Source organism: Dipodomys ordii, unplaced genomic scaffold, assembly GCF_000151885.1.
Source record: "Dipodomys ordii isolate 6190 unplaced genomic scaffold, Dord_2.0 Scaffold89, whole genome shotgun sequence".
Taxonomy (NCBI): domain Eukaryota; kingdom Metazoa; phylum Chordata; class Mammalia; order Rodentia; family Heteromyidae; genus Dipodomys; species Dipodomys ordii.
The window spans coordinates 2055138-2069749 of record NW_012267305.1 but is presented as its reverse complement, the minus strand read 5'-3'; the positions used below and the strand labels follow the sequence as shown (position 1 = coordinate 2069749).

Genomic DNA, 14612 nt, shown 5'->3' with positions numbered 1-14612 from the left:
CAGCATACTGTGTGTGCTGGCTCTCCTGTGCCTTACTGATTCCCTGTGTTCAGTGAGAAGGACATAACCACAGGGTGTTCGTGATAAGGCAACACAGTATAGGTGAAGTTAAGATGAGCAATGCCACCATGCCTTGTGAGAACCACCACGTTCCCTGGGGACTGGCTACCTCTCTAATCAATAAGTTCCAGTTCTGAAAACTGGGTCAGGGGCAGATACTAAAAGGAGGATGAATGAGGTACTTCCATGGTGGCTGCCCTCAGCTTCACACTGATCCATCATTGCTCTCTGACTGCCCATGTTGAGCCACACCCATGGTACTTAAGTATTTATTTTGCATCCAGGGGACTGTGTGCCTTGGGCATCATCTACTGGCATCAGTAGACAACTCTTAGTGCTAATTCCATGGCTGGCCTAGTGCCACCTTGCTACAGGTCAGGATGTAGGCAGGTGAGCCTGGTGAGCCTGGCTGTGTTACAGAATCATGTATGACCAGAATAGCCCCTCCCCGCCTCTGAGAGCATGACTTGGATGGGAGATGCTAGTGTCCACTCTGCAGCAGGCTCATGACACTGTGCATTGTTGCATGAATCCTTTGCACCCTTGCAGGAGCACGGTCCCTTAGAGTACTTATAGCCACACATATTCAATCTACTTCCAGCAGGACATTTTTGTGAGCCTTGCAAGCCTTCCCTTTCTGTTGAAGTAAGGAGGTCGAGCCTGGATGGCGTCATATTAGCCACATGGTGGATGGTAGGGTCAGGCATCTTGTCTTCATGCTGGGGAAAGGAAAACCCCCACCTCTCAGGTAATGGGCGTGCCCATATCCCTGGAGGGGGGCGGGAGGAGCAGGGCACTCAGCTGATAGGTTACTGAATCTGTCAGTCCAGTGCCTGGGACTGGGAAGTTCCTGTGGACCTGCCCCCTGCCCTGACCCTACTTAGGCCCGGACCAGCAAAGGTGCCATTATGCCATGTATCTCCATGATCCAGTCCTGCGTCCTGTCTCCTGACTCATCTCTGGCCATCATGGTGTCTCGATTCAGCTCTCCATTGGAGCTGAATTGGTTTATTGGTATTGCTTTTATTCTTTCCTCTCTGGCCTATTTCTGTGTTATGTGTATTTGGGGGCTACAGACCTTTCTAACAACTGGCTGTCTGAGGCCTGCTAACTGTGAAATAAAGCCTCTAATAGTCCATCTTCTAAAATGTGGCTTCTGGGATAATTCACCTTACAACACTGTCCACAGTGGTACTAAGGGCTGTGTGGTGCTGCTCAGCATGGACTATTGCTATTTTCAGGCTTTAAGGCTCCATCCTCCAGGCAGTTAGACCACTCCGATGGACCTTGCCCAGGCATGAAGTTCTCTTTTCCAGCAGGGAACCATAGGTCCCTTATCTGCCCTCACTCTATGGAGCCCATGATGTGGCATCCTGTAGTCTCATCCCAGTCCCATGGCTTCAGGTACATGCTGTCCTGTGTCTCCATGAGTTCTATTCCTTTTCTCCTCTACCAGGCCCACATTACCCTGCCTACTCTGAGGTCTCTCCGGTCAAGGCAGTGTGACAGCATCACCATCAATTCCTATTTCTTCTGGCTGTAGTCTGCAAGGAGTACCCACACCTGGGATGGCCGGTCTCCTTCATTGGTGGACAGAGACAAAATGCAAATGAGGGCAGTTTCTGGGACAGTGTGTGGAAACACTTGGGTACAAGTTTCTCCCTCAGGAGTGAGGTGGGTGAATCAGTACTCCTGGGAAGGGATGGGTTCCCATGATAGGGTCAGACATTTGTGAAGCATCATAAAAAAGTATTTACTCATGGTCCTGGTCCATATCTTTTTTTCTGTGACCACAATTCAGGTGTTCCTTCAGGCATTTTGTGCCTGGCATGATGTAACTGTGTTGCTTGAGTATCCTGCTGTCTTTGAATGTCAGCCTCTTGTAAAACTCTGGCTTTGCTTTATTTACAGATTCTTCCCCTTAAATTGGTCAGAGAGGGGAATTGGGACCAGTGTTTTCTTTCAGTCACCAGTCTCGCTTGTTTCCTCAGCCTCTCAGTATTCCCCTGTGGAACCTCAGAGCTCGGTGCTATAGTCATCACAGTCCAATTTCAGTGTTCTTACACCTGTTACTTCTACTCATTACACATCTGGAGAGCCACACCAGCCTGGAGCTTGCTCTCCACAGGCTGGCCCTCTCAGCCAAAGGTCTAGCACTAAAATGCTAGCATCTGTGTATCTACCTTGTACCTGACCCTGTTACCATGCCACCTACAAGCCCCCATGGAATCCTCATCATCTGATGGGCAGATGCTGGGCTAAGGAAGAGAGATCCTGCAGAAGACTTCCCTACCTTGCCCATGGTAGGCCATGCAGTCTATACTGATAAAGTAGAGGAACTGATGACCAGAATGGATGCCCTGGAGAGCAGGTATGGGCTGGGCAGCACCAGGCCTGGGCTAGCAACTGTTTGTCATACAAGAAATCCACCCTCTGCTCTACAGCAGGCTTCTAGGAGGTAATTGAACTGCCTTGGTACAGTAAACAACAACCTCGGTGCTAAAGGGGGTGTGCTTCCATGACATATGTACATGGGCCATCTAATGTTCTGCTGTCATGAGCTTGAAAAGTGCCTGCAAGGAAAGGGCAGACCTGACTAGAAGGCATCAGTCTGGCCTCAGAGAGAGGTCAACACACATGGTCCAGAAAGGGCTTCCTGGAGTCACACACTCACCTCACTGGACTGCAAGGGGCAGTTGCCCAGCTGACCTTTGAAACATGGACGCTGGGTCCAGGCCACCAAAGGTAAATCAACAAGCAGAGAAAGGAACTGCTACTTCTGGTTGAGGGGCTGGAAGGCTCCCAAAGGAGAGATCAAGTGGCCAAGAGGATCTGGTCATGTGGGAGATCTTCGAGTGGAACCAGAGAGGATACTTATATACATCCCAGGACCAAGAGGGTTTGTGGCTAGAGCACACACCTTTGGGGAGTGAGATGGTGCTGGAGAAGGCCATGAAAATGGGTGAGGCTAACCTCAGGAGAGCGGGTGAAGAATATGGCCTGCCCCTTCTGCAAGTTGTCAGGTCTGCACTGGGTTCATTGTGAGCATTTGTACCAGAAAACTGTTGTTTTTCCTCTTCAGAAGAATCCATGCATTCACTCATTCAGCCATTCTGCGATGTGACAAAGGTCTATGTGCCTCTATTGGCCTGGAAGTGTGGATCAAACAGAGGACAAGGGACACAAACAGGAAAGAATGTCGTTAAGCAGCTGTCCCAGGAAGCTCAGGAGCAGCCTTCCACACCTGTGTGCCTCATCCCTGCAGCATGCTCGCATCTCTCCCTTCTCACCACTGCTCTATTCCTCTGCTCTATCCCCAGGGCTGCCTGTCTCATTCTTCTACCTCATGAGGAGGGGTACAATTTTTTGTTCCTGACTTTACAGGGAAGTGTGGAGAGATAAAATGAGGTGGCTTGGTTATGAGATTTTGAGGGATAGGGGAGATAACTACAGGCAAAGATAATGATTTGGTTGGAATGTCACATAAAGAATTTAAAAACCTACTTCAAAAAATGAACAGTAACCTCAAAGAGGATTTAAGTAAGCAGAAACATGAAGTTTGGTCAGACTTAGACACAAAATCAGCAACATGAGCTGGTTGCTGATAAGCTTATACCTAAAAACCTAGCTACTCAGGGGGCTGAGATCTGTTGACCAGGGTTTGAAGTCAGTTGGGGCAGGAAGATCTAGGAGACTCTTATCTCCATTTAACCAGCAAAAAGCCAGAAGTTGAGGTGTAGCTCATGGAAAAGCACCAGGCTTGAGGGAAAAAGCTGAAAAAGAGCTTGAGGCCCTGGCTTCAAGATTTAATATTGGCACACAAAGAAGTGCTTACTTGTTTACTGCACATGGAAATGTATTTATACAGAACCAAACTGGCACAAAGCTATGTTGGGTAGACTCCTTGATCTACAATGCCTAGCCTAGGTGCCATAATCTTATGCTACCCATTTCTGTTCTTAACGGTGCCTTAAGTGTAGGTGATGTAGTTTTGGAATGTAGAGACAAGAGCGCTAGCCTTGAGCTGAAGAGGTGAGGGACAGTGCCCAGGCCCAGAGTTCAGGCCCCACGACCGGACACCCCCCCCAAAAAAAAAAGAAAGAAAGGAATGTAGAGACAGTCTTTTAGTGTTTTAAGTGTCTGTTCCTTTTCTGTTCCCTATATGAAGTCCTGTGACATTCTTGTAACTTAACATGTAAGTTTTAGTATAATGTTTAAATATGCTATGTGTTGTCTCCAGTTACCAAATAATCTTATCAGCTCTTGAATTTCTTCTTTAGATATAGGAATCTCTATTTTCATAGTTCTGTTTGGTACTCTCTGTGGATTCTGCATGTCATCTGATTAACATGAAAGTTTTAAATATGTGCACATGGTATCTGGTCCTGGTGTCTTTTCCTCATGAATAGTCAATTCCCAGTTTCTCACTGCCTATAGTAGTTGTTTCTTTTCTGCTCTCTAATTTTTCCATATTGTTTTATTATTAGGTCATCTATGTACGATCTAATTTTCCTGATTTAGATGATACTTCTGAATGTTCTATTGCTGCTCTATTGAAAGCCTTGTGGGAGACCTACAAATTGGTATTGTTTGCCTTCCTATGTAATAGTTGTATGTTCTTGGCCTTTCCAATTTCTAGTTATTAGAAAAGGCATGTCACATATAAACACACACACATGTCAGTACTTCTAATTCTACTGAGTGAATTTATTAATTACTTCTACATCTGGTAACGCATCAGTGACATTAAGACATACCCTATTAGGTTCTTCTACCCTACTTTTAGTGTGTAGAAATCATTAGGTTTTAAAACTGGCCAAATTGGGCTATTAAAATTATTAAAACTGACAAAAATATTTTCCTTGAGTATACACATTCTATTGTCCATAACTTCTGTTTGTCCAATCTTAATGTGTATTGTTATGTCCTGGGAGAAGGTTGGATATAACTATTATCTGCCACATTGCCAATGTACATTTCATATACTTTAGTGGCCAGTAATTATGTGTGTATGTGCATGTGTATGTGTGCATGTGTGTATGCAGACATGCTGGAATTGAAACTTGACCTGAATCCTGGGTGGTGTCCCTTAGGAATCTCAAGGCTAGCGCCCTACCACTTGAAGATTTTGACAGGTGACACAATTCAGAGCACTTCCCTTCTGGAAAAGAAATAATGTTCATGGAAGGCTCAATCATATTCAGTTGTCTTCGGTTGATGACCAGCCCTTTGTCGCTGACACCTGTAAGAGATGCATATGGTCCAAACCAAAATGTTCATGTTCTCATGGCTTTGGACCCAGTGATAAGTGTCCTAGAGCCTAGGCCCACTTCTCTGTTCAATTTTGTTCTCTCATCTAAACCCCCCTCCCCAGCAAATACAAGGGAATGGCCACAGCACATAAGGACCAGAGAGGCAGCTTTGGGGTTTAGGTGATGATATTCCTCAGCAAGATACAGAAGTGGCCGTGACTCTCATGACCACACTGCTCTATCACATCTACCTTCACCCCAGTGATGATTAGCAGGCTGTGCAACCTAGGCTGCCTCTGAGACTAACTGCTGCTTTAGCTGTGTGAACTTGTTGGGTATATGAAAATCTGAGTTTGGCCACTAGTTGGCATTTGAGCCAGCAGATCTGTGTTGAGGCATAAAAAAAAGAAAATAAAAGGAAATTTAAAAAAAAAGGAAAGGAAAATAAAACGACTAGTCAAGAAATTCAGTGAGGCTTGAGGAAAACTCAGATGCCCCAGCCCAAACAACAGCAATATTTCAAGTCCAGGTGACAAGGGAGTCTTACTGCCATGCAGAGGTTCTTACTGCCACCTAGAGGCCACTACACACAGGCCATCTTTGGCTCAGAGACAAAAGAGAGTTTTCATTAGGACTGCTGGAGATTCATTTTAACACAATTCCTCACAGGGTACCTGCCCCCAAAAGACATCTCACACATTGTAGGAGAAAGTCAGGGGAAATTCTGAGCAGCAGCTCCCAATAGGTATAGCAAGGGAGGGATGGGAGCAAGCTCCTGAGCCAAGCATTCAGGTGCTGCTTAGCAAGACACATTTCTCAAAGTAGACTCTGGTAAGCGAGGTTTTCAGGATAACATTGTTTGGGGCTCATGGCCCACATCTTCTCAGCAGCCCATATGAAACCACAATGGCGTCACTTTGGTATTACAATATTGTCTTTAATCCCTCCAACTGATGATCAGCCTGACAATGAGGGAGCACCCAACTGCCTGGACAAGTACACAAAATGCCATATTTCCAGACAAGAATACCTCTCCTTGATGCTTCCTCATCAGATTCTCAGTGACAGAGGACGGTCTTCACTCAAATGTGAAGCACTCAAATGAGAAGGCACTTTACACTGTGCACTTGGTTAACCCCTACCCCCACTACTCTCAGGGGTGACTGGCCCATGAAAGACCCGGCCCCCAGATATCAGTCAATGACCATGGAGAGTTGTGTGTCAACTGCTCAGGGAAGAAGCCTCAAGGAAGATTCAGAACATGAGAACACTCAGAGTAGCCCTGGGTAGAGAAAGGTCTTCCCTGAGGAAGGAACAGGGAGAGACCCTCACAAGCAGGAGAGGCCTGGTGACCTCAGAGCACAGCCAGGGGCTGATTCCAAATAGATGAAAAGTAAAGGGACTGAGGGCTGGCCTGGCGTGAGTGTAACAGAAGGCGTGCTGGTGGCCTCTGGGGTGGGGAAATGAGGGCTCTGGATGTCATAAGAAGATGCCCATGCTACCACCAGTTCTGACTCTTCACTTAGGAATTCTCCACCAGGTCTTGAGTCTAGCAAGGATGAAGGTCCCCACTATCTGAGAGGCACAAGGTAGATTCTCTCTCCGAGAGAATAGGTTACATGCAAGGCCACACAGCGATTCATGCTGCATCACCAGCCCCAGGCCTAAGGCTCTAGACCTAAGAGCTTGGTGATGGAGAAACTGCAACAAGTCAGGACAGCAATGAAACCCCCCTGTGATCACTGATCCTCATGTTGGATGGACGCTGTCTGACTCACCTGACTATGCTGATTCATTACTTCAAATGCCAAGATAAGAAATATTTATTATAGAGAGCAAAGAACGTTCTCATCTAAAATATAGAAGTGTGTACAAGTTTGGAACATCAATAGACATGAACTGTACAAATTTACACCAGTTCACAATTTACCAAGTAAAAGATTAACAATGTTCTCAAAATAAATGATATTTTCTGGAAAGGATTTTCTCAACTAAGTACAATAATAGTTACAAACCAGACAGACCTCCAGTTTCTAAAAATAGGAAGTTCAAGTAGTCTTAGAAAATTATGAGCTGACAAATGAACAGTGCTGGCTGGTGCTAATACCCCAATTGAGAGAATGTCATTTTAAATATTTAAGGATCTATTTGAAAGGCTGTTGCCAAGGCAGATTTTGGTCACGGTATTTTCAAATACAGAGTCTGACCATTTCCCCATGACATACAGACTAGTTTTTCTTTTTTTTGGGGGGGGGTCCGGTCGTGGGGCCTGAACTCTGGGCCTGGGCACTGTCCCTCAGCTCTTCAGCTCAAGGCTAGCACTCTACCACTTGAGCCACAGCGCCACTTCCGGCTTTTTTCTTTTGCTTATGTGGTGCTGAGGAATGGAACCCAGGGCCTCATGCATGCAAGGTAAGCGCTCTACAACTGAGTCACCTTCCCAGCCCCAGACTAGCTTTTCTTTATGTACATTTATACATATTGAAGTGCTTGGTAAAGATTTGTAGTAAAGTTTCTAGTACTATTAAGATTAAAACATTGAGCTTTCCAATAAAGCTCCCAAAATGATTTTGATAACAAGTTCAAGTGTAACAGTACAAATTCCTCTGCATGCTATATTGCAGAGAAGGGATCTTAGACATAGATTTTCTTAAGGTGACTGATGTCAAAATTTAGTTATAATATCTAGTGAATAACAGAAATCATCCTAGAACTTTACTCCATAGTAAGTAGAGTGATCATTTGCTTTAACTTATATGCCATTAAATAATTGAAAGGTACTGCCCTAACTATGGCACGCTTACATCAAAACTTTAACATTGTATCTTGCAAAAAATATTCACAGCTCAGTTATGATGGAAATTCCATAATCTATTACCCAAAGGATCCCATGGAAACAAAACTTTTAAATTTCCATTCACTGCAAGATGACCCATCCATAGACCACACCTGCACTAGATACAGTCATCATATTGTAGGTTTTGGAAGGGCTTCTGCCCAGGAACATTTCCTCCTTACAGCTGCTTCTGTTGTCTACCATTTGCATGGTGGAGGTATTCTGAGTGATCTCTCTTTTGGGTGAGGCCTCATACAGCACACAGATGGAGCCATCTTCTCCAATTCTATAGCACACTTCGTAAGGGTCGATCCAGAGTGTGAGTTCACTTGGGAGAAGCCTGAACAGCTCCTGACTGCTCAGTCCAATGCGCTGGGCAGCCTGTGCAATCAGAGGATCCATTTTATGATTGATGCGAATACAACGGTAACCTGATCCCTTGAATGGCATTTCTGGGAACCAATGATGTTTATAATGTTCTGCCAGAAGCTCCCGAAGTGTGTGGCTGAAGGTGTGCAGCAGGACTTCACTTGTGAGCCCCTTGGTGCGGAGGAACTTGGAGATGAAAGCCACTGCGACTGTGATCTCGCACATCATGTTGGAAGTTGAGGGGTACAAAGGATTCATTGGAACAGCAACCACCGGTGGCTCAGGTTGGCATGGGATGGGTGGGAAGACCCCAACAGCACAGTGGCTAGCCCATGCTCCCTCAGGCACCAGGCAGCTGGGAGGAAAAGAAAGATGCTTTAAGGAAGAGACAGCAACCTTTTTTCCTTTGTTTTTGTAGAGTAAAAAAAAAGTTATTCTCAAGACAGGAGGCTGTGAAGATAGAAAACCAAGGAACATTGACCAGATAACATTACTCAGACTTCCCAATGGCTTGTGTGTCCTGCTCTGTAGCCTCTGAAGATCCCCACAGCTGCGCTTCCATCTCCCACGGGCTCAGACTGGTAGTGGTGCACAGAAGTTGCCCCTGGAGTCTTTTGAAGACTGAGGAGAAGAGCTTTCCTTGTTCTCCAAGGGGGTGAACATGCTAGTGTCTCACAGACACTGAACAAAGGATGGTCAAAGTCCCAGACTCAAACATGCAGAACACAAAGGAAAGAACTCAGGAGACTGGCTTTCCCACAAGGCCTTTCTTTGACTAGACTCCAGAGAGCATTGGGAAGAAGGCTGATGTCTTACACTCCTAATCCTGGTGGACACAGGCCACTCTTCAAACTGAGGAGAATGTTGGCTAAGGGTCTACAGAGGCCACAGGATGGCAGTGTGCATAAGTCTAATGAACACACACAGTTCTGTGCTGAGTGCCACAGCTGTGGCATCCCTGGTCCCTTTCTTCACTACTCTTATGGGTGCTCCCCAGGTACCATCCCTTTTCTGAGTCCTCTGCAGTTCAGAAGCTGGTGCTATCAATTGGCACACATGTCAAAGGCTCATTCTCCACAGTGCCAACACTGCAGGGTGAGGCCTTGTTCAGTGAGGTCTCCAGGTTATAGACAACATGCCCCAGAAGAAACTGTGCAGCCCCAGCTGATCAGGTCTCTTCTTCTTCCTGGCTTCTCTTGCGTGTCATTTTCTCCATCACATACTTCAAGCCGGATGTATCCTCACCAAACCCCCAAAGACATGGGGTCACCTGATCTTGGACTGACAAGTTCAGGCCTATGAGCTAAATAAACTTCTCAATAAGTTGTCTCATATATTTTGCTGACTATCACAGCTAGTAAGGCCACCAAAATTTAGATAATGTTGCCTAAGATGAGACCATCTACGTCAGAGAAGGACAGAAGGGATTTTTAACTGAAAATTCTAGCACCTACCTTGAGAGGCAGACCCAAGGAACTCTGTTTGGTTTCTTAGCATCTAAGTTCACATGCTTCCAGGTACAAGCCAAGTCTTTGAACAAACACTTTGTAAACATGTTTGAAAGCGTCATGATACCTGGTGTGGTGGTGCACATGTATAATCCAGCACTCAGGATGAGGAGGACTAAGATCAAGGCCATCTGGATCACATAGGGAATTTTAGGCTGGCCTGGCATATTTAGTGACACCCTCTCTGAAAAGGAAAACAAAAACAAAAGCACCATGTCCACTGACAAATCTTGTGTCCAGACACAGAATTAAGGAGCCTTCAGCCTGGAAGCACTTGGAGAGGGTCTCCTTCAAATCCTGGTAGCATCTGGTCACAGCAGAGCAAGAGAAGTAAGACACCTGTTGCAGCCCCCTTTTAGAAACTATGGCTGACCTGAGAGGGAAAAGGGTACCACTAAGTGGGATGAGGACCCGTGATCCTTTCTGCTTAGGTGAGATTCCATTGCAGACTCTATCTCTATACAGAGTAAGCTCCAAGGATGAGATGCTAGAGAACATGTATCACCCAAACCAGTGACATGGCCAGGCAAGGGTGCTTCATGCCTATTATCTTTACTACTCAGGAGTGTAAGATCTGAGGACCATGATTAGAAACCAATCTACACCGGAAATTCTCAAAGACTCTTATCCCCACTTAACCACCAAAAAGACACACTGAAAGTGGTAGTTGCTCGCCTTGAGATGAAAAAGCTAAGGCACATTGTGCAGTCTTGGTCCCTATGTTCAGCCTCATTCTGGGCACACACACATGCGCACACGCACACGCACACGCACACACACACACACACACACACACACACACACACACACACACTCCTTCCCTCCAACAACAAAGTCAAATGCCCTCTCATTTAGGTGGTTGATGACCATCATTAGTTCTATTGTGGCCTTTTACCCATCCACACACATGCTCTCTGTTTTTCAGGTGCATACTGGTGAACTGTAGCTTTGGACTAGTCATGTGTCATTTATCAGTATGAGTTTGCCCTAGGATAGATTCCGTGAAGACTGGTCCTCAGAAATGAAGTGGAAATCTATGACACTGCTATGGGGATCCACAGATAATTGAGATTTGGAGACAAGCAGAGGTCAGTTTGGATCCCAAAGCACAGCCAAGGCTATGGCCATACCATTCTAGTCCACACCGTGGAGTATCACTATCACAGTTGAACAAGATCTCTCCTGTCTTTCCACCCATAGACATTCCACTACCATGGCTACACACTGACCAACTGGCAGCAAAACACACCCTTCCCTTGGCTCCATCTGATTTGACCCATGGAAGTAGCAAGAGTAAGTAGGAGAAGCCAAGTGTGGGTTTAAGGTCTGCCCCAGGCAGTGCTGGCCCTGTGCAGACACCTCCCTATTGGGTAAGTTTCCACCCAGTATCTGTGTTCCCTTGGTAACCGGCACATCTGGAAGCAGTCACCTCCGTTCCTGCTAGGTCATATCCTGGGTAGCCCCTGATCACGCCTCCCATTTGACCAAAGAAGGGTTCTAGGCCCTGAGGTCACATCCAGACCCCATCTGGCCACTCCTTTGCCCCACCTGGCCACACCTCTTTCCCTCCTTGGCCTCACTAACTCCTGGCCCTTGAGTGGGTCACCCCTCTTTGGCCATGCCATGTAGAGTGGGGCAGCAGTTTGGTAAATAAACTTTATTTCCTGCTTGAGTACTGCATGGTATTCTGTTCCTGGGCTACCTAATGAAACTTACCTATTTAATATACCTTACAGTGTGTAGCTCATACACATAATGCTAGCTACTCAGCAGGCTAAGATCTAAGTATCACAGTTCAATGATAGTTGGGACAAGAAAATCTAGGAGACATTCATCTCCAATTAACCACCATAAAACTGGAAGTAGAACTGTGCCTTGAGTGGTAGAATTTTAGACTTGAACAACAAATCTCAAGGACAGCATGCAGGCCCTGATGAAGCTCAAGGATCAGCACTAAATAAAAAAAGAAAAAGAATAATTGGAAGGGAGCAAAGAAAGGCAGATATGGTGAGAGAAGTGGAGAAAGACTGAGTTACCAAGTTCAGGCCAAGCTTCCTTAGAGGTATAGATACCCAGTGACAGACCTGATACAGGTAGTCTAGGTAGTAAACTAGGTTGGCATCATAATAAAAAGGTGGAACTTAGAGATAGTTAGTACACACAAGCCAACAACCATGAGAAGACAATGTCAAAGGTAGATGAATGTGACTTCACAAATCATGAAGTGCCATGACTGCCAGGCAATCAGCATATACTAGAAATGGGACACGGCATAGTCTTTCTGTCACAGAAGCATAGTCCTTATCAACACATTACCTTCAAATTCACTCCATTAAGAATTGAGGGGCAGGGGCTGGGAAGGTGTCTCAGTGGTAGAGAGCTTGCCTTGCATGACTGAGGCCATGGGTTCGATTCCTCAGCACCACATAAGCAGAAAAAGCCAGCAGTGGCACTGTGGCTTATATGGTAGAGTGCTCACCTTGAGCTGAAGAGCTGAGGGACAGCGCCCAGGCCCAGAGTTCAGGCCCCACGACCAGACCCCTCCCAAAAAAAACTGGGCTGGATACATACTTTAATGGTGAGCAGCAGCTTTGCAAGCACATGGCCCTGAGTCCAAATCATAGTATTGCCAAAGCCAAAAAAAGAAAACAAAAATGTTAAAGTAGTAAACATGCTAAACTGAGTGCCACATATGCATAAACATATTGAGTATAAACCAATAATAAGACTTAACAGAAAAATTGCTATTTTAAAAATTCCCATTGACAGGGCTGGGAAGGTGGCTCAGTGGTAGAGTGCTTGCCTTGCATGCATGAAGCCCTGGGTTCGATTGCTCAGCACTACATAAGCAAAAAGAAAAAAGGTGGAAGTGGCGCTGTGGCTCAAGTGGTAGAGCACCAGCCTTGAGCTGAAGAGCTGAGGGACAGCGCGCAGGCCCAGAGTTCAGGCCCCACAACCGGACCCCCCCCCAAAAAAAAGAATTGAGGGGCAATGCAGTGTTCATATAGTAGAAAGAATCATGTCTAATCAAGGAAAGCAAGACAATGTATGAGTGCTGTCTTTATGCCATGGGCATAAACTTATCCCTACACATCTCCACTGGGTACACCCCAATTTTTTCATCAAACTGAACAGTAAACTAATCTTCATGTGCCTTTTTAATTGTCTCTGTTTACTTAACTATTGTTCTACCCATGGACATTTCCATTTTGTTTCCCACTCTCTTCCACTAGAAATTACATTGTCATTGACACTGCTTCTCTGAAGACAGCAGCCAAAGGTGCTCTTTACTCACACATCTCATTGTCCTGTGTGTCATCATTCTACTCAGGGTGACAAACATCACTCTATTCCTTTCATGTGGATTATTTATGATGTAAGTTTTTGCCCCTCCTAGCCCTAGCCACGTCTATGTATTCTAATGGGAGATATGTCCAGAAGAGATTTGCCAACTTCCCACCACTCAGCTTCCTAGCCCAACCAAATCTTGTCACCACCACCCTCTCCCAAGGACGAAGCATGAGCTGCCTGGGTGGAAACCCTAGTGAGAACTGGTTTAACAACAAGGGGTCTTTGACCCTGCTACAGATCTTACCTGCCTTGTGGCTGAGAAGGATACACTCTGTAAACTGTCTTTTCCTTCACCTGCAGAAGCAGAAGGGATAAGGAACAATGGTCAAGTACAATTCAGCAATATTGCTCAAGTAGCCAAGATGGTCTTCTACTCAGTGAGCACTGGAATCCATTAAGGGCTAGGAGGTTTGGCCTCATGGGGAATAGCCCTGTGCACCTCACTTTCAGAGTGAGAAGTTTCTTCCCAGCCTAGACCAAGGATCACAAGATGCACCATACATAAGAACAGAAAGCCAGTTCAATAAATGGGCTGTGTTCTTAGGGAAGCATGTACACTCTAACAGTAGGAAAGTGCCTCCTCCCCCGACCCCTCTCACAGCTACACTGCCATATTTCAGGGGTTCTATCCTCTTAGTCTAGATTTGCTATATGGTAGCACAGAACATAGAGCTGGACATCACACAGTCTGGGGTTTCAGGGAGTCCCTAGCCACGGGGCAGTATGGGATGGATGGGACGATGTTCAAGTAGCAGCATAGAAGCCTTCACTGGCTGACATCAATCAATTTGTACCCACACTTAGAAGAAGACAGAGTGTCAGCCTAGTAGGTTGTCTCCTGAAAGGGGTTTGAATCGCACAGTGATGGTAACCACAACCCAGAAGTACCTTGTGAGTGTTGAATGAAAAGATTGAAAGCCTGCACATGGATAGCCATGAGGGTGATATGGCTAAGCAAAGATTACTACTGGAATCTACAAACAGAGCCGAATGAATTAAAAAAAAAAGGAAAAGCCGTCCAATGAAAATATAGCCACTCAGCTAAAGGATTTGAGAGAGAACACTGAAAATCAAGTCAAAGAAGTAAAGAAGTCCATACAAGATATACAATAAAGCTACAACAAAATATTGAAGCTATGAAAACTGATTGATTAAAAGGCAGTGGAATAAAAAAATAAATTTGAAAATCTTGGTAGCATATTAGACGATACAGAAGTTGGTGTGTTTGGAATTGAA

General features: G+C 45.5%; 1 pseudogene; it reads right to left on the bottom strand.

Moving 5' to 3' along the window:
* Nucleotides 1–8229: 8229 nt before the first annotated feature.
* Nucleotides 8230–8775, bottom strand: LOC105992842 (annotated as a pseudogene).
* Nucleotides 8776–14612: the final 5837 nt, after the last annotated feature.